This window comes from Tamandua tetradactyla, chromosome 12, assembly GCF_023851605.1.
Source record: "Tamandua tetradactyla isolate mTamTet1 chromosome 12, mTamTet1.pri, whole genome shotgun sequence".
NCBI classification, from domain to species: Eukaryota; Metazoa; Chordata; class Mammalia; order Pilosa; family Myrmecophagidae; genus Tamandua; species Tamandua tetradactyla.
The window spans coordinates 64,521,533-64,544,645 of NC_135338.1; the positions used below are offsets into that span (position 1 = coordinate 64,521,533).

The 23,113-nt window shown below is 42.3% G+C and overlaps 1 protein-coding gene across 6 annotated transcripts in view; it reads left to right on the top strand.

Annotated features, from left to right (window-relative positions):
• Positions 1-213: 213 nt before the first annotated feature.
• Positions 214-23,113, top strand: part of TRAF3 (TNF receptor associated factor 3) — a 187,872-nt gene continuing 164,972 nt past the window's right edge. For 2 of the 6 annotated variants that reach the window (XM_077123635.1, XM_077123637.1), the window contains exon 1: positions 214-409. The gene's annotated coding sequence lies outside the window, so the exon portion shown is untranslated. Of the gene's footprint in view, positions 410-634; positions 2,713-2,742; positions 21,650-23,113 lie in introns of those variants that run through there. The other 4 variants (XM_077123640.1, XM_077123636.1, XM_077123632.1 and 1 more) reach the window with 4 other exon arrangements.

Here is a 23,113-nt window from a genome sequence, read left to right on the forward strand (position 1 = left end):
TGTCGAAGCCAAAGGCACGAAAAGACCCGACCGCTGAAGGCGGCGGGGCCGCGCGGGGCCTTGGTGCGGGCGTGCGCGGCGCTGTTGCTAAGGCCGGGCGGGCACGCGCTGGAGGTTAGCAACGGCGGGCGCGCGCGCGGGGGCGGGGCGGGCGCGCGCGGCGGGCGGCGGGGATTTCCAGCGCGCGAGAGGAAGTGCCTGAGAAGCGTGAGGCGCAGGAGCGCGGCCGCCGCGGCCGCCGCGTGCGCGAGCCGGGTTGCAGCCTAGCAGGGACTTTCCAGCCGGCGGCGGCGGCGGCCGCCGGCCTTCCCCGCCCCCCGACATGGGGCTGTCCGGGGAGCAGGACGCTGCGGGCCGCGGCGAAGGACGCGCCCGGAGCCCCTGAGCCGGCGCGCCAGTGGACCGCCCGGTAAGGGGCCGCGGGGACTGTGGGCCGGGGACTGCGGGCGGGCGGGGTGCTGAGGATCCCGGGCCTGGGGGCGGGCCGGGGGCGGCGGCGGCGGCGGGCCCAGGCGCGCGTCCGGGGTCTCCCTCTCGCTTGCCCCGGCTGCCCGGCGCGGGGCCCTGAGCGGCGCAGGCCCGTGTCCTCCCTGTGGCGGATGCCGTGAGTCGAACCTCCGCGCCCCCCGCCCTTCGGCCCGGGGCCTGTCGCCCCCCCCGGACGCCGCAACTTTGGGAAACTTGGTCCCTAGGGCTGGCCCCGGCCGCGGCTTTTCAGGAAACGGGGCGCCGAGGCCTTTCTGGGCGCGCCCCCCCTTCAACCTCCCGGGTTGAGAAACCTGCATCTGCGGCCGGGAGGGTGTATTTTCACGGCGTGAGGGAGGCTCTTGCTCGGGTGTTCGCGTATAAGAACGTTCCCCCCCTGCCCTGGGGGAGGAATATTTTAGCCATTATAAAAGTTCATACTGAGTCATTCCTGCAGATGAAGTCCTGACTGATTCATAATCGCAGAGCCGCAGTGGCCTCGCGGCAGGCGGGACCTGGCACCCGGCTTCGGGCCCAGATGCATGCACCCCACTTTGGGCTAGTGCTCGGGGACCCCCGCCGTGCACAGGATAAAACGAGCCTTGTCATGACATCTAAAATTTCGTCTCGAGGGGCAGACAGGCTCTTGCTCCAGGATGCGTAACCACGTTTTCACACTGCGACCCCGTTGGGGGACGTATATTTAATATTTAGACCCTTAGAAAGAATACTGGTGGAAAATTCTTTACCTTTAATTTGGAAACATCGCAACAATGTGGAAAGGGATGAAGAGTGGCAGACATGCTTTGAAATTCAAGGAACCTTCAGATAATGGTCAGTTACAGGAAAGAATTTTATTTCAGCTTTTTTTTTTTGTAGCAAAGCCTGGATTAATTTTCAGCATGAGATTGTGTGTGTGTTATTTATTTATTATTGTGGAATCATAAAAGCTGTTGTAGCTGTTCCTTAATTTGCATGCACAGCGTACAACTGAACAGGAGCCATAATTTTTTTCCCTAGCATTTGCTCTGAATACACACCAGTGAAGTCCTTGGAAATGTTGTTTTTTGTAATCTTGTATGGGTCTGTAAAATCGTTATTTGAAGAAGTGACCAGATGAACCATGAGTTGCTCTTGGCATCTTCTCGTGTCTTCCACGTCTTTGAACATGGCCTGTTAAAAAGCCTGCAGCATGTTTAGGGTGGCTGGTGAAATTTTGGACAGCCATTCTTTTATCGAATGTGAGGAAATGTTTGCCTTTTCACCCTGTTGTGATAATATAAATATTAAGAATGAGTTTAAAGATGAAGCATTCTCTGGCCAAAACAAAATAAGCCTTATCAGTGTGAAAACTGGAAAATCTCCTAAGAGATTGGAAATCCCTGTGAGGAGGTGTTCATAACGGAAATCCTGACAGACCTTGGATTCCAGCATCACCAGTTAAAACCAGACCTGATCACGGATAAGGTTTAAGGTGTAAGTTGTCTCCCCAAGGCACCATCTGTGTCAGCTATCACAATGCAGAGAGAGCTGCAGGGAGAATTCTGGCATTTCTTTTTTGAAGACATCCATGTGAGTTTTTCTGTGATAGAAAAGAACACCAATTATTTAACTTGGATGTTCTCCATTCTTTTTGGAATATTTAATAAGATGGCCTCACTCACTGAGGAGGCTGTAAAGACATTCCACTGGAAACAGGCAATAGCAGTGGCCAGTTGTTTCTGTTAATACCATCAGAATATCCCAACTCTCGTTCCTGCTTTGAAGAAAAGTCCATAATTTGACTGAAACATCTGAGCTTCTTCCTGCTGTTTTCCTTTGTTTGTGATATTGGATTCTATAAACAACTGTGTTAGAATCCCTTTGATTTTTCACTATGCAAAATGAGAAGGACGTTTTTGGGGTGTTATCAGGGTAGATATGCTAAAGAGCTGAAAGCTGAGAATAATTTATCACTCTCTGAAAATCCTTTTTTATGGTGGTAAAGCTATACTTCAGGAAAGAAAACTCACAGTGGTGCAAGTCTGAGCTAGCTCAAGCAAACAAAGGAAATTGCATTAAATTTGCCCCTCTCAGTTATAGCAAGACTCTCCAAGCAGCAAGTGATCTCACCTATCAAATATTAAGTAATAGTTGAATTTCCTTGCAATAGTAAACTTACCTATTAAATCAGCAGAAGAGATGTTTCATGGACAAGGAACTCCATTTTGATTCCATGGAATTAAGTCCTCTTATATATTCTTCTTGGTAAGTCTTCATAGAGGAAAAAAATTTGTGTGGGGGAGTGGGGAATGGTGAGTATTGACATCAGATATAGAGAGAAACTGGGAAGGGAATACAGAGTGAGACTCGAGGAGGTAAGGCCAGAGGATTGGGAAGGCACAGCCAGAGAAAGGTGGCCTTAGCCTGGGTATAGGGGTGATGCCCAGACTTGGCTGAGCAGGAGTATCAGAGCCAGGGGGACGGAAGGGGTCCTGGGGGTAGGTGAGGGAGGGTGTAGGACCCTACGCAGCAGGAAAAAGAAGGTAAGAAAATGTTATGTGTGCTTGTGTAATATGTTATTCATAATTAACTAAAAATACAAAATGGCTTTCATTTTAGAAGGCATTTATTGACTGTCTGGAGAGAAGGAGATAGACAGACCTAGGAAGAAGAAGGTGAAATTTTTTTGTCACCAAGCATAAAACCTTATTTTGTAGAAATTTCCTGTGGCCCTGGGCAGAAAGCTGGGGAAACCCTGGCAGGTGGTGGTGAGAGTTCAGAATTGCAGGCAACTGTGGTTTCTGTCCACCCCTGAATTAGGTTGGAATCTCACTGTGTTCTAAGTGGATCATTAATGGGGACTAGGGAGTCTTTTTCTCATTTAATTAACATTCACTTGACGTGCCCTGAGTTCCTATAATGTTTGTGTTCCGGTGCTGCAAGATACAAAGATGACTGAGACACAGTACCTGCCTTGAAGGACATGGTCTGCAGAAGTCTGGGGCCTCTTGGCCCCAGGCCACAGTGATGGGCGATACCAGGAACCAACAGGTATTTGACCGAGACGGCATGAGGACAGAAGCTTGTGGCTGGAAGGGTGAGGAAAAATAAAAATTCACCATCCCACCTTCAGGGAGCTGGCTGCTTGGCTGGAAAGAAAGGAAAAACCCCCCAGAAAAAAAAAAACAAAATAGAAAGTAATAAAATATGGGATAAAGTAAATTGGAGATTGTGTTGAAGAATGGTAGAAACTCAGAAGAGGGAAAACTCATGACTGGTTGGCATGGTCAGAGAGGCTCCCAGGAAGTGGGACTCAGCCCCGTGTCAGGAAGGCTCTCCTCTGTGGTACAGCCATCCTGGGCCTCTGGCACAGTGTGGAGGACACCTCACTCTTTTGGTTTGGTAAAGTGGGATCTGACAGTTTACTGTCCTATTGCTTCTTGCCAGTAGATACCATGCTGGTAGTGCTGCTGGCAGGGGGCTTCCAGTTGTGAATGTTTATGTGATGTACTGGCTCTTGCCAGGCCCTCTTGAACAGGAGCTTCATCAGGTGTGGGGGGGTCTGCTGCTGGGAAGGGCCTGTGGTGGGGAGCAGAGCAGTGGCTAGACCTGGTGGCAGGACACTGTTCTTATGTCACAGGTGGAGCATGGATAGAATGCCTCAAATGGTGAGGTGGAGGGATGGAGAGATTGGAAAGCCATCTTGACCTAAATCTCTAATTCTCAAGAAATAAAAATTGGGGCCCTGTGTTTCATATCATGATTTACTCTTTTCTAGGATTTGCTGCATGTTGATTTTGACTTTTTTTTAAACAGAGGTGGTTGTTTGGTAACCTCTCCTTAGGCTGTGCCTCCAAGAAAGATATTAGACCTGTTGTTCTGATATCCTAATTTCCTTTCCAATTTAAACGCTTGATTCTGTGGTAGAAAAACGCTTGATTCTGTGGCAGAACCTCAAAGCACATTTATCAGAAACTTGATTTCTTTTTTAAGCAGAGAGAAAAGCTGTGTTAACCCGGTGGGCTAGTATAGACTTCAGGACAGCTATGGTATCAGGGTGATTAGGTGTGAGTCTTCAGGAACCACAGCCATTGTGAGGAAGGGTTTTGGAGATGAGCTTTGTACTCTGGAAGACCACCACCCATTACAAGGCCCATGCACACCTGAAGAACCTGTGAGGCCCCAGCCCGCACCAGAGAACGTGTGGGCTCTCAGTCAGTGTTTGTGCCCAGACTCTGCAAGTCCAGGAGAGAGATGATCTTGAAGAACCACCCCACTTTGGTTACTGCTTGGTTGGAAGGTGTGTCCCTGAGGGGTGGGCTTTGGAGAGTCTCCCTAACCACCTGCAGGCTCCTCGAGGTCGGGTGCTCCTGTCTTTCTGCTGTGCTGACGTTTGTTGAGTTGTGGGGGTTGTATGATGGGAGACTTCACTTGCCAGTGCAACTTTCTGGGTGCTTTTAATGACTTTAAAGGAAAGTATAGGGAAATTCTTCCTTGTCCAATAATGTCCAAAAGTCACAATGTAATGCTAGAAATTAAGTTCTCTACTTTTTGGATTAATATAACCTACTGTTTGAAACCTCGTTGTAAGATTAAAAAAAAAAAGTGTTGAGGTTTCAAAAGTCTTTTCCATATGGGAAAGGACATGGCATCCTTTCATTGCAGGTATATCTAAATTTTTCTCCTTAATGGTAGTCTGAGGGACAGGCCTAGTAAGTTTTATATTCAAATTTAATGTAACTTGTACATTCTACTCAGTAGTATGTCTAATTGTTTTAATATAAGCATGCTTTATTTCCCCCATTTTTTTAGTACAGTTGATTCTCCAAAAGATGTCTTTATTTTGGCTCCACTGGTATCCCCAAGGGGTCCCTGACATCCCACCATGTACCTATGAGGTTCTCCATACCCCAACTTGAGAAGCATGGGGATGGTGGAGAATAGCAGTTTTGAAGATCTAGTTTCCAGTGCTGCCTACTACTTACCAGCAGAATGACTTTGAGCAGACTGCTTGGCCTGTTGAGATTGTTTCCCCATTTGTAAAATGAGACTCATGGAACCACCCATGTCCCTTGCCAATTTTAATAGCAGTTGAGGATTGACATATAATAGAGTAAAAGTGTTATGATTTTAGGCTGTGATCAGAATATGTCACATCTCATTGGGCCTTAGAGAACTCTAGCTGAATTCCTGTATTTTGTACAGGAGGCAGCTGAGGCCCTGAATGTTTGGGTAAGTAATTCTTTCAAGTCAGGTCATGGCAAAGCAAGAACTATTCTCTCAGAGTAGAGAATAGAGTTTTTTTTTCCCCCAGAATATTTCATGTTGCCAAGATTTGCCACAGAGAAGTTGTTTGACTTTTAATTCCAACCAGGGATAATTGAGAATTTATCTGAGAACTTACCACGTGCCAGGAGCTGTGCTAGTTACTAAAGCCAGAATGTCAGACAAGACTTCACTGTCCTCAAGGAGCTTCTGTGTGATGGATAAACCAGGAGAATGATTGGATTATGGCACAGTTTCATAGGTGCCAGGATAGTGAAGTGTGTGTGTGTGTGCAATCAGGAGGTTTCTTGGAGGAGGTGACTCTTAAAGATGAATATGAGGGAGTTAGCAGAGGGGGCGAGCAGGTGGAGACTCTTGTGTCAGAGGGCACATGAGACAAACAGCCTCATTCTCCCCCCCACTTCCCTGAGCTGTTGTTTAGGAGATAGGGTACAGGAAAATTGTCCACCTTGGGGTGCTGCCATTGTGACAGCCTCACTTTTGGTTTGTTTGTTTAGTTTTTACTTTTTATTTTTTAGATATTTTTGTTGAGATGTCTTCATGCACCCTACAGTCCATCCAAAGTGTACAATCAGTGCCACCCTAACTTTTGAGTCAGGGATTTTCCCCATGTTACAGATGAGGAAAACAGAGCAACAGGCTATTTCCATCACTGTGCTCTGCGGTCAGTTTAAGCTGAATTATAGTCATAATTTGGAGTTCTATACATATTCTAGACTTTTTAGTTTTGCAGCTTCATAGTGCTTTTTAAAAAACCTGCGTGTTTATCCATTTTAAGTTTTTCATGCAGTCTTTTCCTTTCATCCAACATCTGACTGTATTGACTTATTTTTCAGTTGGAACTCTATTCCTACTCTGTGTTTTGAGTTATTTTTTTAGAGCAGCAACTTTGCATTCAGTATCCTTTAACAAATTCAGTTAAGATGTATTTACCCTGTGGTTAACTAGTAGTTTATATCTTGCTGAATAGCAGTTCCTAACCTAATTTCTAATGTATTTTCTTTCCCCTTTCTCTCTCTTAATTTACATTTAAACCAGTCCTCTAGTAATAATGATAGTATTTAGATATCATATCTTTACAGGGCTTACAAATATCAGTTTGTTAGTGGTGAACAAGTCCCTAAGGCCTGGCCACTAGAGACAGTGATGGTTACAGTCCTGCACAGCTGCATTTCTACCCATTCATCTTGAATTTAATTGTAATTACAGATTGCTTATGGGAATATAAGTTAAAAGAAAGAATCCCTCTCCACAGTTATTAGGGAAATTATGTTGGCTGTTTTGGAAAATATTTATGTGGCTCTTCTGGTAGAAATTTTTGAATGTGGAACCAGGAAGGGTTGACAATGGCTGAACTGGGGTGGGGGGCCCTGTTTCCTGGCCGTCTGTACTTGCTTCGAGAAGAGCTTGAGTAACAACACAGCTGGACCCCAGGGCCACAGAGTCAGGTTCCTGGGGTGATAGGAAGTAGATTTCTTTTTACTTAGACAAATTAGCTCTTTTAGGGTAGAGGTAGTGACATGCGTTAGCAAGGGCCTCATGTCTCTGGTGCCTTCCCTGGCTCCTCCAGGCCGAGGGATGCACCAGGATATCTTGGGTGGATCTCTGGTGTTGAGACGATGAGCCTCTTGAGGACAGGCATCTTCTTTTCTTTGTATCTCTGTTGTCTGGCCTAAGATAGGTACTCAGTAAAAGTGATAAGAATTTCTGCGTGGAAAGAGTGTGGATTTTGAAGTCAGACCTTATTTGAACCATGGGCTTTCCTTTAGCTGTTAAGTTAGTTACTTATCTTTTTGGAATCTCGATTTTCTCAGTTATGAAAAGATAGTTATGAGGGTTAAAAGTGAGAATGTGAGAGGATGTGAGAACATAAATGTCAAGTCCTTCCCACTTTTCTTTTCCGGAGTGATTACGTAGTGGCAAAGCATGGCTTAGTAGTGGTGTGAGGGTCTGGCTCTCTTGGAACTATGGCTTAGCACACTGGCAAATGGTCCTACAGGTAGGTGGAATAGCAGCATGTTGTTGGACCAAAAGGGAACTATTTGTTACAAAGGGCGAGGCTCTGCAAACTAAAATAATTGTATTTGCACTAAAAGGAACATCTGTATTTAGATACTTTTTTTTATATGTGAAGCAATTTATGGTGAATTTTGATAAAATATAAATTCATTTTAATATATTATTTTCTTCAGTTATTTAGCAGGAATAATACTCTTCATTTCTTTCAGGTCTCTTTTCAGATATCAGCCTCCTTGGAGAACCCTTCCCTGAATATAATAACTCTGGTTGTCACTCTAGTACCATACCTTGCTTTTTACTTCATAGTAGATTTTTGACCATGTCCTTAACCCATATACTAAGATAGTACTTGGCATATAGTAGGAACTCAAGTGCTTGTAAGAATGAATCCAGACCCATTTTGAATCCACCACATTATTTATTTATTTATTTTTGTGTGCTGTATGGTGGGGTGACATTATTTTTCCATGTGAGTATCCTGTTATTGTAGTACCATTTGTTGAATTTTTGTTTGTTTGGCACGTTTTTGTTTTGTTTTGTTTTTTGGGAAGTGCATGGCCTGGAAATTGAACCTGGGTCTCCTGCATGGCAGGCAAAAATTCTACCACTGAACTCCCTTGCACCCCTGAATCCACCACACTTTGACAGTAGGTTTGTTTCTTCAGAATTTGGAACCTGTCCTCCCCAACTCAGGAATGTATAGATGGTTCTAGGAGGGTTTCAGAGCAGATAGGAGAGCCCATTGGTGATGCTCATACAATACTGTACTCATCCCACCCCCAACACACACATCCATTGGCACAGGTAGTGCTAGCTGCAAGGCACAGGACCTGCCCCCCCAATGGCTTACTGCACAGGGAATCCTGACTGACACCACCACCCCCATCCTGTGCCAGTCAGTGGAGGCTGAGGGAAGGGGATTCTGTTTCTGATGCCAAGGCAGAAGGGAGATGTGTTTCTCTCATTTCCTGAAAAAGCCGCAGGTTCTATCAGATAGCAAATATTGAATAACCAACCACCCTAAACATTGGTGACTTAAATCAGCTGTCTATTATTAGGTCTCTTGGGTCTGTGTGTCGATCAGGAATGCTTGGCTGGGTAATTCTTCTGCTCCAGATGTCCTTGACTAGGTTCCCTTGGACATTCATGGGGTGGCAGGAGAGTCTAAGACAGGGTACTCAGGTGTGTGGATGGCTGGGAGGCAGGGCTCAGCAGGGCCCTCCCCACTATGTGGTCTCAGATGGTTCTCCCTAGGGCAGCCACATTCCTGGAGGGAGTGCTCCGAGGGAGGAAGTGGAAGCTGCCGTCATCTTGACACTGGACTCACAACAAGCCAAGAAGCCCTCCCCAGATTTTAGGTGAGGGGACAAAGACCCATCTCCCCAGCTTGATGGAAGGGGTGTCAGTGAATATGTGGCCATCTGTAATGCACTACATGTGCGTGGTTAGCTCCCATAGAACTTTTGGCAGTGTATGTCAGATATGTTTTCTAAGGCATGCTATTGTGGGCTAAAATGGAAACCCCAAATTTTGTGTGTTGCCTATTTTCTATGAGAAAATACAAGTTCTGAACCTGGAATTCATGAATAATCTTTTGGAATGCATCTGTTCACAAAATGGTAACTGCCCATATAAAATGTATGTTTTATTTACTTAATCAGCAGACATCCTTGACCACCTGTTTTGTCAGGACTACAACTTTGGGTCCATGAATTCATATTTCATGAATTTGTTATGTTTTTCTCTGTTCTTTAAAAAAAGAAAACACCACCACCCCACTTGACTGAGAAAGTATTGGTAAGCCTGCATGTCCTGAATTTCCTTTTGTTTGCCCTTGATCATTCTGGTAAACCCTGGGGACTTACTAGGCTAAAGTTGTGGCCGTTTATGTGTAAAGTGTGGAAGAATTTGACAGTGGGTGCTGAAGTGTGTGTGTACATTTGCTCTAAGGTAGACGTCTGGTTTTTTATAAACCCTGCTTCTTGCCTATCTCAGCTGATTGTTGCATTGTTCTTTGAGGCAGAGCAAATTTGATGAGGTTACAGGGGAATGAAGGAGTGAATTTAAATAATGGAACAAGAAGTCTGCCTCTTTGGCTCTAGTGGTGCCACAAAGTGTTGGGATAAGCACGTGGGGAAGGCGAGAGGCTTTGTCTGCCTGTGTGCGTACCTGCATGGAGCGCCTGGCCTTTTGGCCCCAACCATCTGTGGGTGGAAGCCAGTCAAAGAGTCAGCAGCCCAAAACCTATGTTTTCCGGGTGTATCCTGCTTTTGCTCCCAAGTTACTTGTCTCTTCTGGACACCTTACTTTCATCTAAAATAGATATGCTTGAGGAAAGCAGGCTACTTGGAGTGGTTTATACTCATGAACGGAATTTCACGGAGTCCTGGGAGCTCTGGAGCTGCTTTCGTAATTCTCAAGGTTAAGAACCTCTGGTCTAGGTGATTGGACATTCTTTTTTTTTTTTCTTTAAGTTTACATTCTAAATTTTATTGTCTGAACAGAAATTTATTTTAGAGAGCTGTGGTTAATTGAATAGTCCTCTGTTGAGGGATATAGGAGTTGTTTTCAATGTTTTGTATTATAAACCAGAATATAATATTCTGGTATTTTTTTCATTGAAAAAGTGCCTATTGTTTTTTTCCATTTTCATCTTTGTTTACTCATTTTTTTGCCCGTTTTTTCTAATCAATTATTTACCTTTTTTTAATTGGTTTGTAGGAGTTCTTTAAATATAATGTTAATAGTACTTGATATACCATATATATCTCTTAGTTTACTTAACTATTATTGTTTTGTTTTGATTTTGGCATGGTCAAGCTCTGGGAGTTGAACCCAGGTCAGTCTCCAGCGTGACAGGTGAGAATGTTGCCACTGAACCACCATTGCACCACCCAGTTTTCTTAACTTTTAATTATGAAAAATCCTGGTTTAGAAAATGGAAAAAAAATTATATATATATATATATTTGAATATATATGTTTGAAAGCACTTTATTGATATTTGAGGCTCTGAAGGCAAATTAGCTCACCTAAGACTATTCAATAAGAGGAGAAGGGGATCAAGAATAGAGTAATAGCAGCCATTCTTATAGTTGTGAAGTAGTATCTCATTGTAGTCTTGATCTGCATTTCCCTTATAGCTAATGAGAATGAGCATCTGTTCATGTGCTTTTTAGCCATCTGTATTTGCTCTTCAGAAAAAATGTCTATTCCTGTCTTTAGCCCACTTTATGTTTGGGTTGCTTGTTCTTTTTTGTTGAGTTGTGTGATTTATTTATGTATACAGGATATCAAACCTTTATCCAATATGTGATTTCCAAATATTTTCTTTTTTGAGTTGGCTGTCTCTTCACCTTTTTGACAGTTTTTTGATCCACAAAAACATTTGCTTTTGAAGAGTTCCCATTTATCTGTTCTTTCTTTCTTGCGGGTGCTTAGGGTGTGAAGTTTAGGAAACTACCTCCTGTTACCAGGTCTTGAAGATGTTTCTCTATATTTTCATGTACAAGCTTTATGGTACCAGTTCTTATATTTAGGTGTTTGATCCAATTTGAGTTAGTTTTTGTATAGAGTATAAGATAAGGGTCCTCTTTCATTCTTCTGGCTGTTGATATCTAATTCTCCCATGCCCCTTTATCGAAAAGACTATTTTGTCCTAGTTCACTGGATTTCAGGGCCTTATCAAAGATGGGTTGAACATAGGTTTGTTGGTCTATTTCTGCACTCTTAATTCAGTTCCATTGGTCAGTACTTCTTTCTGTGCCAGTACCATGCTGTTTGGACCACTGTGGCTTTATAATAAGTTTAAAAATCAGGGAGTGTTAATCCTCCCCCTTCATTCTTCTTTTTTCGATTGCTTTTAACTATTCAGGGTCTTTTTCCCTTCCAGATGAATTTGTTAACTGGCTTTTCCAAGTCTTCAAACTAGGTTGTTGGATTTTGGTTGGTACTGCGTTGAATCTGTAGATTAATTTGGGGAGAATTGACATCTTAACTACATTTAACCTTCCTATCCGTGAGCAGGAAATGTCCTTCCACTTTCTTTGATTTCTTTTAACAATGTTATGTAGTTCTTTGTGTATAAGTCCTTTACATCCCTAGTTAAGTTCATTCCTTAGGTACTTGATTCTTTTAGCTGCTGTTTTGAATGGAATTTTTTTTACCTTAATTGACTTCTCAGTTAGGTCATTGCTTGTGCATAGAAATGTTACTGATTTTTTGCGCATTAATTTTATATCCCGCCACTTTGCTGAATTTGTTTATTAGCTGAAGTAACTTCATTGTAGATTTCTCAGGATCTTCTAAGTATAGTTTCATATCATCTGCAAATAATGAAAGTTTCACTTTTTCCTTTTCAATTTGAAAGCCTTTTATTTCTTTTTCCTGCCTAATTGCTGTAACTAGAACTTCTAGTACAATGTTGAATAATGGTGGTGACAGAAGGCATCCCTTGTCTCGTTCCCTATTTTGGGGTGGGGGAACTTTCAGCCTCTTACCATTGAGTACGATGCTGGCTATGGGTTTTTTTATATATGCCTTTTATCATGTTGAGAAAGTTATCATTGATTCCTAACTTTTGAAGTATTCTTTTTCAAAGAAGGATTGAATTTCGTCAAATGCTTTTTACCATCAATCGAGATGATCATATGATTTTTCCCTTTTGATTTGTTATGATTAGGCATATTTGCAGTCCCAGTAAAATGATGTATTTTGAGTGATGGGGTCTTTTTGAAATTCTGGCTTCCAAAAGTTTGCCAGCCTTTGGTATATCATAAGGGAGAACATAATTGCTCTCAGGAAGATCCATAAACCTTTGAAGATTCTTTCTATACTACTTAAACCTTCTTATCCTCAAATTTTCTTCCAGAAAGTGGTGACATTGGCCTGGGGGTGACCAGCTTTGGGGCCCTGGGGTGGTGGTGGTGCTGGATGGGACTTGAGGGATGGGGTCAGAGAGCGAGGCAGCAGCTCTTTGGCTGTGTGCTGAGGAGGCCATGTACTGTCTGCCTTTGTCCTCAGGGTTGCAAAATAGATATTCTCTGTGTCAAGAGGAATTGAGATATTTGCCATTTGTTCTTTATTTTGCTTTAGGGTTCTTGGGAGCTGTTTCATATTTAAGGCACTTATGCTTACATTGTAAATATGTAAGGTATTGTTTGACCTGAAAAATGTCTGCAAGACAAATTGTCTTCGAGGCATGGGCTCTAAAGGCTCTAGTCCTGAATTCATTAGGTAATGGGTCTTAAAGCTTTGAAATACTGTGCTTCTAAGTGTCACCTACAACTGTAGACATCCTATATTATATAGAGTGCAGGGGGTTGGCAAGGAAGAACCATGAAGTAAGAGTGGGCAGGGTGAGTGGCCTCTTGCCCACAGGAGCCCTGAAATGGCAGACCGAGACTGCAGTAGGAGTAGGGCAGCTAGCTGCCTGATCCTGGTCTGTCTTTGTGACCTTGGGCAAGTAACTTAGCCTCTTTGAAACCCTCATCTCCTTGCATGATAGATGGGGATAATAGTGTCACAGTTGTTATGAATAAAATAAAATAATGACTTTTTTCCCCCTCAATCTGCAGATTTTATTGAGATATATTCACATACTATATTAAAATAATGAACTTTAAAAAATTAATGCACCGTATGAAAAGTGACATTTAAGACTAAAGTAACAATGCTTGAACAAACACCACTGTATGATTTCATTTATATAAAATGTAAATATAAGTAAATCTATAGAGACGGATATAGACTAGTGATCATGTAGGGCTGCAGAAGGACAGAGGAATCGAGGGTGACTGTTGAGGGGGTGTGGGTTTTTTCTTTTTGGAGTAATGAAAATGTATAAAATTGACTGTGGTGACAAATGCACAAATCTTTGAATATCCTAAAAGCCATTGATTGTACACTTTGGATGGATTGTGTAGTATGTGAATATATCTCAATAAAACTGCTATAAAAATTAACGTACCATAAATATGAAAAATGACATTTAAGGCTAAAGGAATAGCATTAAACAATACATTGACTAAATTCACTTTAGTTCAGCAAGCTTTTATAAAGCACTTAGTGGACGTCCCTCAGGCTGTTAGGTGCTGGGAATATAATGCTAAAACAGACACCCTTTGTGTTGAAGAAACTCAGACTATTGATTTCAATTTGGAGCAGTTAAAGGGTGTAGGTTATAGGCTAGCTAATACTCGGGTCAGAACAGGAGTGTTGTTTAGTTTATGTGAGGAATTTTATCAGCTGACATTAGGGTGGTGACGGCTGGAATATATATATATATATACAGGTTATGTCAGAAATGAGCCAAGACTGGGGATATTTGCCTGGGTTTGGGGGATTATGGCCACTTTGGAATACTGGAGGCAGTATTAAGAGTTTGGGGTGGTTTGGGGAGTAGACTAATAAAGGAGAATGTTTTACCCGTCCAGTTGTAGCAGGCCTCTTCTGGGTCCTTTTAGGTGACTGTATGTATTCGGGGACGGCAGAGAGATGTCTCTCAGTGGCTGTTGAGAATTTATGCTGTGGGAGGAGTGGGGCAGAAGACCACTGATTTCCCTTCTAAATCTTAGGCATAGTGCACAAGAGCATAATGTGAAAATCTGCAATTTGAGTCCTTTGTGGATTCCACTAAATTCATGAATTCATACCCATAGTATAGCAACAGCATAAGTTTTAGAATTCTTTTCTCGTAGTTTTCTACTAAATATTTCTTTTAGCTGGTGGGATACTTATCATACATCCTAGTTTCACATTCATATGTGGCTGCTTAATAGGACTTGGCCTTCGGTGTGGTATGTCCAGGATTTTTTTGGTTTCAAGGAAGGAAAAAATGCTTATGATTCTCAGAGCTTGTGATAGAGTGTGTTGGTCCATCCCTAAGGAATTTAACAAAATGTCCTGGTCATTACTGGAGCCCTCCCAGATTCCTTTGATGCAATATAGCAACAGTAAGAGGAACTCCTAATAGGGTGTGGAGGCTGCCTCCACAGAGTCTTTTTTTGTTAGTGATTTATTTCTCTTAATGGATAGTTACTATCGGTAATCTGAATCCCGGCTGTACAATAGAATCATCAGTCTATTTTGATCAGTTAAGATCCCAGAAATCCAGATTTAATGGACATTTTTACAGAGCTCCTGAGGTGATGCTGATGAAGCTTTGGTTTAGTGGAAAGAGAACACTTCCTTTCTCCTTCTAGGTGTGGATCCTAATCCGTCCACGTCACTTGGAAGGTCCTGGAAGTGCAGGCTCACAGGCCTACCCACTGATTTGCCTTTTGCCCCTCTCTAGATTTTCAGGTGACTGATGTGCCTATGGCAGCGTGAGGAGCACAGGGCAGGCTTTGAGTCAGGGAGCCAGGGTTAGAATCCTGCTCTCTCCTTTCCAGCTCATGTGGAGTTGAGCAAGTTACTGAACCTTCCGGAGCCTCTGGCCTCCTGCATGTAAGGCAAGGATAGTGATGCAAGCCCTGCTTCCGCCACAATTCTTAAACCCCAGAACCTCTGAGTGGTTTTTTCATAGGTTTGGTGCCAAAACCTGGCATGGACTGATGGGAAACTCTTTGTGGTTCCACTTAGTATGTTTATTCCTATATTCCACAACAGACTGCTAAAAGTGTTTTTATTAATTGGGGCTGTCCCAGACTTTCTTGGAAGTGTTATTAATATGCAATATATACAAAATATTTCCTTTCTAAAACGCAAAACATTCTCAACTCTAAGTGCATCTGGCTTTGGTTTTGGGTAAGGAACTAGACACCCAACTTATAGGTTGTTACAAGGAGCCTGTGTGTGTGTTGGGGGGTGGAATCTGTCTGTGTATGCATACACACACACACACAGGTGATTCTTGTTATTTGCTGTGGTTAAGTTACATTCTATAAAGTTGCCACAAACACTGAATTGGTGAACACTGAACCATTGCCCATAGAGGAAATACAGAGTTAGGTTCCTGGAAGCCTCTGGACACCACATTTTCATCCACTGATCAATATATAACCTTGTTTTCTGTGTTTCTCTGTTTAAAGACACCTTATTTAATGTATTTTGTTAACATTGAATTCACAGATACCAGCACCATAACTCATACCTGAATGAAGTTTCTCTGACACATGCTTTCTCTGTGTAGTACGTCATCACTTTCTCTTCTTAGTGACAGCACTTCAGCACTGCACTTGGGAGCTATTAGACAGCAAAATCACAACAAAAGCACAAAAATAGGGAAAATGTAGTGCTAAATATACCACAAAAAGAACACTTGTTTCAGTATGAGAGCTTAAATGAGAGGGCCAAGTGTCACCTTGCTGCACTTCCTCTGAGACCATGAATGTCGGGGTGATTCAAATTTTTCAACATTCTGCTCATGTCCAACAATGACTGAAAGTGCTGCAAGTGTTGATTTTGGGGTTACTAATAAATTTTGGTGAATTTTCAAATACAGAATTCATGAATAATGAGGGTCGCCCATGTATGGAGTGTGCCTGGCATTTGGCAGCTGTCCAATGAATGCAGGTGCTGATGCTTTTGTGAGTCCTCCATTTGTGTATTTTACTTTCTCCATTTGGTTCCTTTGTTTCCCCAGCACCTTTATATTTGGTATGCAGACTTACTTCTTCAGATGATTCAGTATTTCCTATTAATCAGAAGTAGGTTGCATTTGCACCTGGATGTCCAAATGCATATCATTGAGCTAGATGTCATGGGGAGTAAAAATATTCATATGACGTGGCCCCTACCGGCAGAGGGCCTAGAGACTAGCTCTAGAAAGAGCAAACATAAACATGGGAAATGTTCTTTGTTTTTAAAGAAGTCATTTATTGACATTTCATGTCAAGAGCCTAAGCCATGTTAGAAGCCATGCTCGACTCTGCTGGATCCTGGGTGATAGGAAGGATGGTTTGGCCTCCTGGCGGGCTCTTCATAGAGAAGGCGGGATTCTCATTGGGTATGAAGGAGCTGGGTGGTTTGTAATTATAGAATTGAGGGAGGTGGGCACTCATCTTCTTGTGGCTTTTCACCCAGCTGGTCCCTGGGGAGGGCTTGAGGGAGAGTGTGGATTAGTGGGGTAGGACTTGCGCGCTTGAGTCCAGCCTCCTGGTATGAGTGACTCTGGGTCTGGGGCTCTCCAGAGTGCTACCTCCTAGATGGGCCACAGTGAGCTCCTGTTGGGTGCCTAAGAAAAGTTAGCAGCCTTTTGTTATTAGGATGGTAGTAGAGGGAAAGCATTTGTCTTGGAGCCAGAAGTGGCGCATCCTTGCTGCTGTTGGAACTTAGAGCTATAACTGGTGGTTAGGCTGGGCTCCAGGGGTCTCCGACCTCTAGGGTCCTCTGCCCCTTCCTCCCCAAGCATCTCCTGATTGCTGCCTGTACCACCAAAACATGCACAGATAGAAATCCTGCCTTCAAGGACATGCCCTATGAAGTTGACTAAAAATAGGAAGAATTCAGAGAAATAGTATGGTTGGTTAGTTAGGGTTTCTTTGTTTTGTTTTTTCCTGTTTTACCGATTTTCCTCCATGGAGATTTAGAGTCGTGGGTTTTCTGGAGTGTGTTCTTCAGCATTCTTTTGCCCCATGACTAACCTCTACCTGTAAAAACATTGGGCCCTTTTTAAATATGTAGTAGTAAATAATGGAGACCAGCGTGTTCCAGCCCTCCCCCCCACCGAGTTGCCCCTAGTGACAGAGGAGAGGGGACTTGTGATGGGAACCCCTCTGAAGGGCTGAAGGGGCAGCCTTCCAAAGCAGCCTGTTCTTATTTAACATAAGGTTTTGTGAAATGTGTTCTATTTAAAATTTATATGAATTTTATGTTCTGCTATGTAAGGTGTTTTATGCATGCATATATATATATGTGTTTTAAATTACAAACATCTAAAACTTTCTGTGGCTCCCTGGCATACTACCGTACTTTGAGAAGCACAAGGAAAGACCTTCCTCAAGGCAAATAAAAATTTGTATTGAGATTAACACATTTTTAATCTCTTCATTATTTGTCTTTAGTTTTCATTCCTTTTAACTCTTAAGGGAGTATTTGCTCTACATGCATATTTGGTGTCCTTCAGTTTAGGTAATTCAGGTAATTGGTGAATATTTTTTATCCCATTACCAGAAGTTTCATCCTGTGTACCAGTATTACCAGACTTTGTGGAATTTGGATAAGTGACTCATTGGAATGCTTGTTTTGAGTGTGAAGGCTTTTCTGAGATGGGGAAGAAAAAGTTAAAACCTCAAAAATTCTGTGGTAAATTGATATGAAAACCTGATATTACGAATGTGTCCAGTGATTTAAAGTGTGTAAGAGTTAACTTATGTAGAGAGTAGTGTATATGCAGCAGTGCCAGGTCAGAGAGACTGTTCTTCATTGAGGCAGTCACAGCTTCTGGCCCCTGCATTCTGGGATGCCATCAGATTGAGATGAGCCTTCCTGAGGGACGCTGCTGTGCCTAAAGCCATAACTAAAGCCATAACTGCCCACTCTTCTGTTGGCATCTCCTCCTGATGGTGGGCAGGGAGACTAGGAAAGTGAGCTTGTGCAGGACAACCCAGCATCTAGGCTCCACCTTCTTCTCACTTGTTTTTAGAGACTCCCCTGGAGGCCGGTTTTCCTATGTACCTGTAAGGGCTGTGACCCAGACATTTTACTCAGGACCTGCGTCCTGCAGAGGTAGAGGAGGTTGGCTGTGTACTCTCCTTCTAGAGGGCGGGGCAGCTCTACCCGGACTGTCTCCGGAAGAAGTGTCAGCATTTCTTGATGTCACAGTTCGAAACTTCACTAGGAGGATTGTGTGTGTGTGTGTTTTTGCTTTCATTTTTCCCCAGAGGGTGTTATTTAGGCCAGTAGTTTTTTTTTTAATTTTAATTTTTAATTTTATTATTTTTAACTTTTTAAATTGAATAGTATAACAAATGTACAAAGCAAAGAAATAAAAAGCAGTAGTTTTCTCACCACCCTCCGCCTGTCTACGTGGAACATGACTCCCAGGGGTGTGGACCTTCCTGGCAACGTGGGACAGAAATCCTGGAATGAGCTGAGACTCAGCATCAAGGGATTGAGAAAAACCCTAGAATGAGCTGAGACTCAGCATCAATGGATTGAGAAAACCTTCTCGACCATATAGGGAAAGAGTGAAATGAGACAAAGTGTCAATGGCTGAGAGATTCCAAACAGAGTCAAGAGGTTATCCTGGAGGTTACTCTTACGCATTAAGTAGATATCACCTTGTTGTTCAAGATGTAGTGGAGAGACTGGAGGGAACTACCTGAAAATGTAGAGCTGTGTTCCAGTAGCCATGTTTCTTGAGGATGATTGAATAATGATATAGCTTTCACAGCGTGACTGTGTGATTGTGAAAACCTTGTGTTTGATGCTCCTTTTATCTACCATGTCAACAGACGAGAAGAACATATGGAATAAAAATAAGTAATGGGAGAACAAATGTTAAAATAAACTTTGTTTGAAATGCTAGTGATAAATGAAAGTGAGGGGTAAGGGGTTTGGTATGTATAATCTTTTTTTTTTCTGTTGTCATTTTATTTCTTTTTCTGTTGCCTTTTTATTTCTTTTTATGAATTGATGCAAATGTTCTAAGAAATGTTCTAATATGCAACTATGTGATGATGTTGAGAATTACTGATTATATTCGTAAAATGGAATATGTTAATGTTTTTGTTTGTTCTTAATTTTTTTAATTAATAAATAAATTTTTTTAAAAAGCAGTAGCTTTCAAAGCACTGTTCTTCAACAAGTAGTTACAGGACAGATCTCTAAGTTTGTCATGGGTTACCATACAATCCTCTCATTTTTTCTTCTAACTGTTCCAGAATATAGGAGGCTAGAGGGCTTAAATATTTTTTTATCATCACAGTTGTTCTAGTTTGCTAGCTGCCAGAATGTACCACACTAGAGATGGATTGGCTTTTAATAAAAGGGCATTTATTTCATTAGTTCTTCAGAGGAAAGGCAGCTAACTTGCAACTGAGGTTCTTTCTTATGTGGGAAAGCACAGGGTGATCTCTGCTGGCCTTCTCTCCAGGCCTCTGGATCCCAACAGCGTTCCTCAGGGTGATTTCTTTCTGCATCTCCAAAGGCCTGGGCTGAGCTGCGAGTACTGTGATGAGGTATGCTGAGCTGCTTGGGCTGTGCTATGTTGCTGTCTGTCATTTAAGCAACAGCCAATTAAATAACACATCATTCATTACAGCAGGCATGCCTCTTAGTTGACTGCAGATGTAATGAGCAATAGATGAGGTTCACGTACCATTGACTCATTTCCACAGCAACAGAACTAGGTACCTTCACCTGGCCAAGTTGACAACTGAATCTAACTACCACAGCAATCTACTTTTTTTCCTTCTTTTTTTGTGAAAAATAACATATAAACAAAAAACCCATAAATTTCAAAGCTCAGCACCACAATTAGTCATAGAATATATTTCAAACTTTGACACGGGTTACAATTCCACAGTTTTAAGTTTTTACTTCTAGTTGCTCTATAATACTGGACACTAAAAGATATATCAGTTTAATAATTCAGCATTTATATTCATTTGTTAAATCCTATCTTTTCTGTATACTCCACCATCACCTTTGATCTTTCATCCCTCTCTTTAGGGGTGTTTGGGCTATGGCGCTCCTAATTTTTCATATTGGAAGGATCTGTCACTAATAATGGGGTAGGGATATGGAACTATCTGATGTTCTGGAGAGGCTGGGCTAGGTTTCAGGACTTATCTGGACCAGGACCCAGATGGAGGTTGTAGATTTCTGGAAAATTACTCCAGTATATGGATCTCTTGTGGAATCTTCTGTATTGCCCTAGATATTCTTTAGGACTGGCTGGAATGGTCCTGGTGGGGGATTGGCAGGTTATGATAGGTAGCAAGGTCTTCCTGAAGCTTGCATAAGAGGAACCTCCAGAGTATCCTCTCGACTCTATTTGAACTCTCTCTGCCACGGATACTTTATTAATTACACTTCTTTCCCCTCTTTTGGTAAGGATGGAATTGTTGATCCCACGGTACCAGGTCATTAATCCCTGGGAGTCCTCTTCCACATTGCCAGGGAGACTTTCACCCCTGGATGTCATGTCCCGTGTAGAGGAGAAGGCAAGGATTTCACTTGCAGAGTTGGGCTTAGAGAGAGTGAGGCCACATCTGAGCAACAAGAGGTCTTCCAGAAGTAACTCTTAGGTATGCCTATAGGTAGGCTAAGCTTCTCCACTACCTACATAAACTTCACAAAAATAAGCCTCATGATTGAGGGTATGGCCTATTGATTTGGGTGTACCTGACGTTTGACACAGTGTCTGGATACACTGATGGTAAGGTTTAATAGTTCCATATTCTTTCTCCCCTCCCTCAGGGGACTTTGCCAATATTTTTAGATTATTTGCTTAATATACTCTAGGGTGTATCCAGGTATTACAATAATCTCTACAGAATTAAAGGACCTCTTTCTTATTCTGGGCTCCCTGTGTTTCACTTGTTCAAATGAGCTATACAGATAGGTTGAATTAGATTATGCACTACAGAAAATTTCAGTTCCAGACCAAATAAACCTTTCTTCCATTGGTCTCAAAGAGTATTTGTGGTTCTAAAAGATAGACACTGTCTTCCTTACTCCTATGTTCTGCATTACTTTTAACCCCAACCTGTTCAACTTCGTTTTTTTTTTTTTTTTTTGGAGGGACTGATTCCTGGAGCTTCTGACTGGCATCTTCCTACCATCCTCCTTGGATCTGACTTCTGAAGGTAGTGAGACAAGGCCATGGTTTTGCAGCTCTGTGGAGAGACTTCCTACCACCCCTCTCCAGGAGGGGAGGACTGACTCGCCTCATGCTAGCTCTGTTTCAGCAAATCGGAATAAAATAATCTTTCCTCTAAATCACAGACCAGGTACTTGTGGGAATACAAACAAGCTCCTGGGAAAGCCGTTGACCTAGTGCTCTCTGGAGCACTGACGCACTCCTCGTGAATTAGGGCCTTTCCCTATTCTTGAGCCCACCCCCTGAACGCTGCAGCCCCCATTTCCTCCCAATTCACTCTCCAATATCTGTGCTGCTGCAGGTATTCAGGTTCCCAGAGAACTTGAAAAATTTGTTTTTGTTGTTTCTGTTATTGTTATTATCAGCTTTGTTCTAATCTCTAAATATCAGGTTATATATATAAAACAGCTTCTCAAAATCCAGAAATAATAATCACCACTCTGGATGTAATGTGTTCGCTCTAAAAGCTTACAATCTAGGCCCCTGTTTTCTTATAAGCATTTTCTAAAGGTGTCCATACCATTCTTGTCCTTTTGTTCTGGGCTTATTTTGTCTCACCAAATGTCACACATGTTCATTCACATTGTTGCATGCCTCATGATTTTGTTCCTTTTTTTTTGTGTGTGTGACTTTGTTCCTTTTTGTAGCATCACTACCTTCATTTATAAGTATACACCATCATTCTCCAATCTACTTCTGCATCAGTGCATCCTTCAGCCACCTGCATTCGTTGGGCATCATGCATAGGGCCCAAAGTCCACAGTCCATCAACATTCTCAATTTTAAATAATTTCATTGTTCCCAAGAGACACAAAACCAATAAACACACCCTTGCCAAGTAGGAAATCTAAACTTTCTCTTAACTCTTGTCCCTCCCCCCATTATTTAGTTCTGCTGTTGCTGTAGTAGTACTGATTGTTTCCTTTTGAACATAGCTCATAGCGTGCAATAGCAGTTTTCCTCCTGTACCCTGGACTTAAGTAGTTTTTGTACAAGAATCATATCTTTGAAGTAATTCTTACGAGGACTCATTCATATTTCTAGTGTGAGTCAGTGGGATATATAGGTCTATACAACCCCTTTCAATCTTGTTCATCTTCAATATGGTAATTTTACTTCTAGAACCACTGGAGAATCACCTTCACTCCTCTCTATTCCCTTACATTGGAGTTCAACCTCTTTAGCTAACAGTTCACCCATCTGTAGCTTCTATGTATTTCTAAGTCCCCTATATTCTGTGTTATAAACCTCTGATTATACCTTTATGCTGGGCATAAAAGTGGAATCATACGGTATGTGTCCTTTTGTGTCTGGCTAATTTTGCTCATGTGTCATGTGCTCATGTGTCATGTGCCCATCTTGTCATGTGCTTCAGGACATTATTTTGTCTTACTGCTGCATAATATTCCATCGTATGTATATACCACATTTTGTTGATCCACTCGTCTGTTGATGGGCATTTGATTTGTTTCCGTCTTTTGGCTTTTGTAAGTAATGCTGTTATGAACATTGGTGTGCAAATATTTGTTTGTGTCATTGCTTTCAGGTTTTCTGGGTATATACCAAGTAGTGCTATTGCTGGGTCATAGGGCAA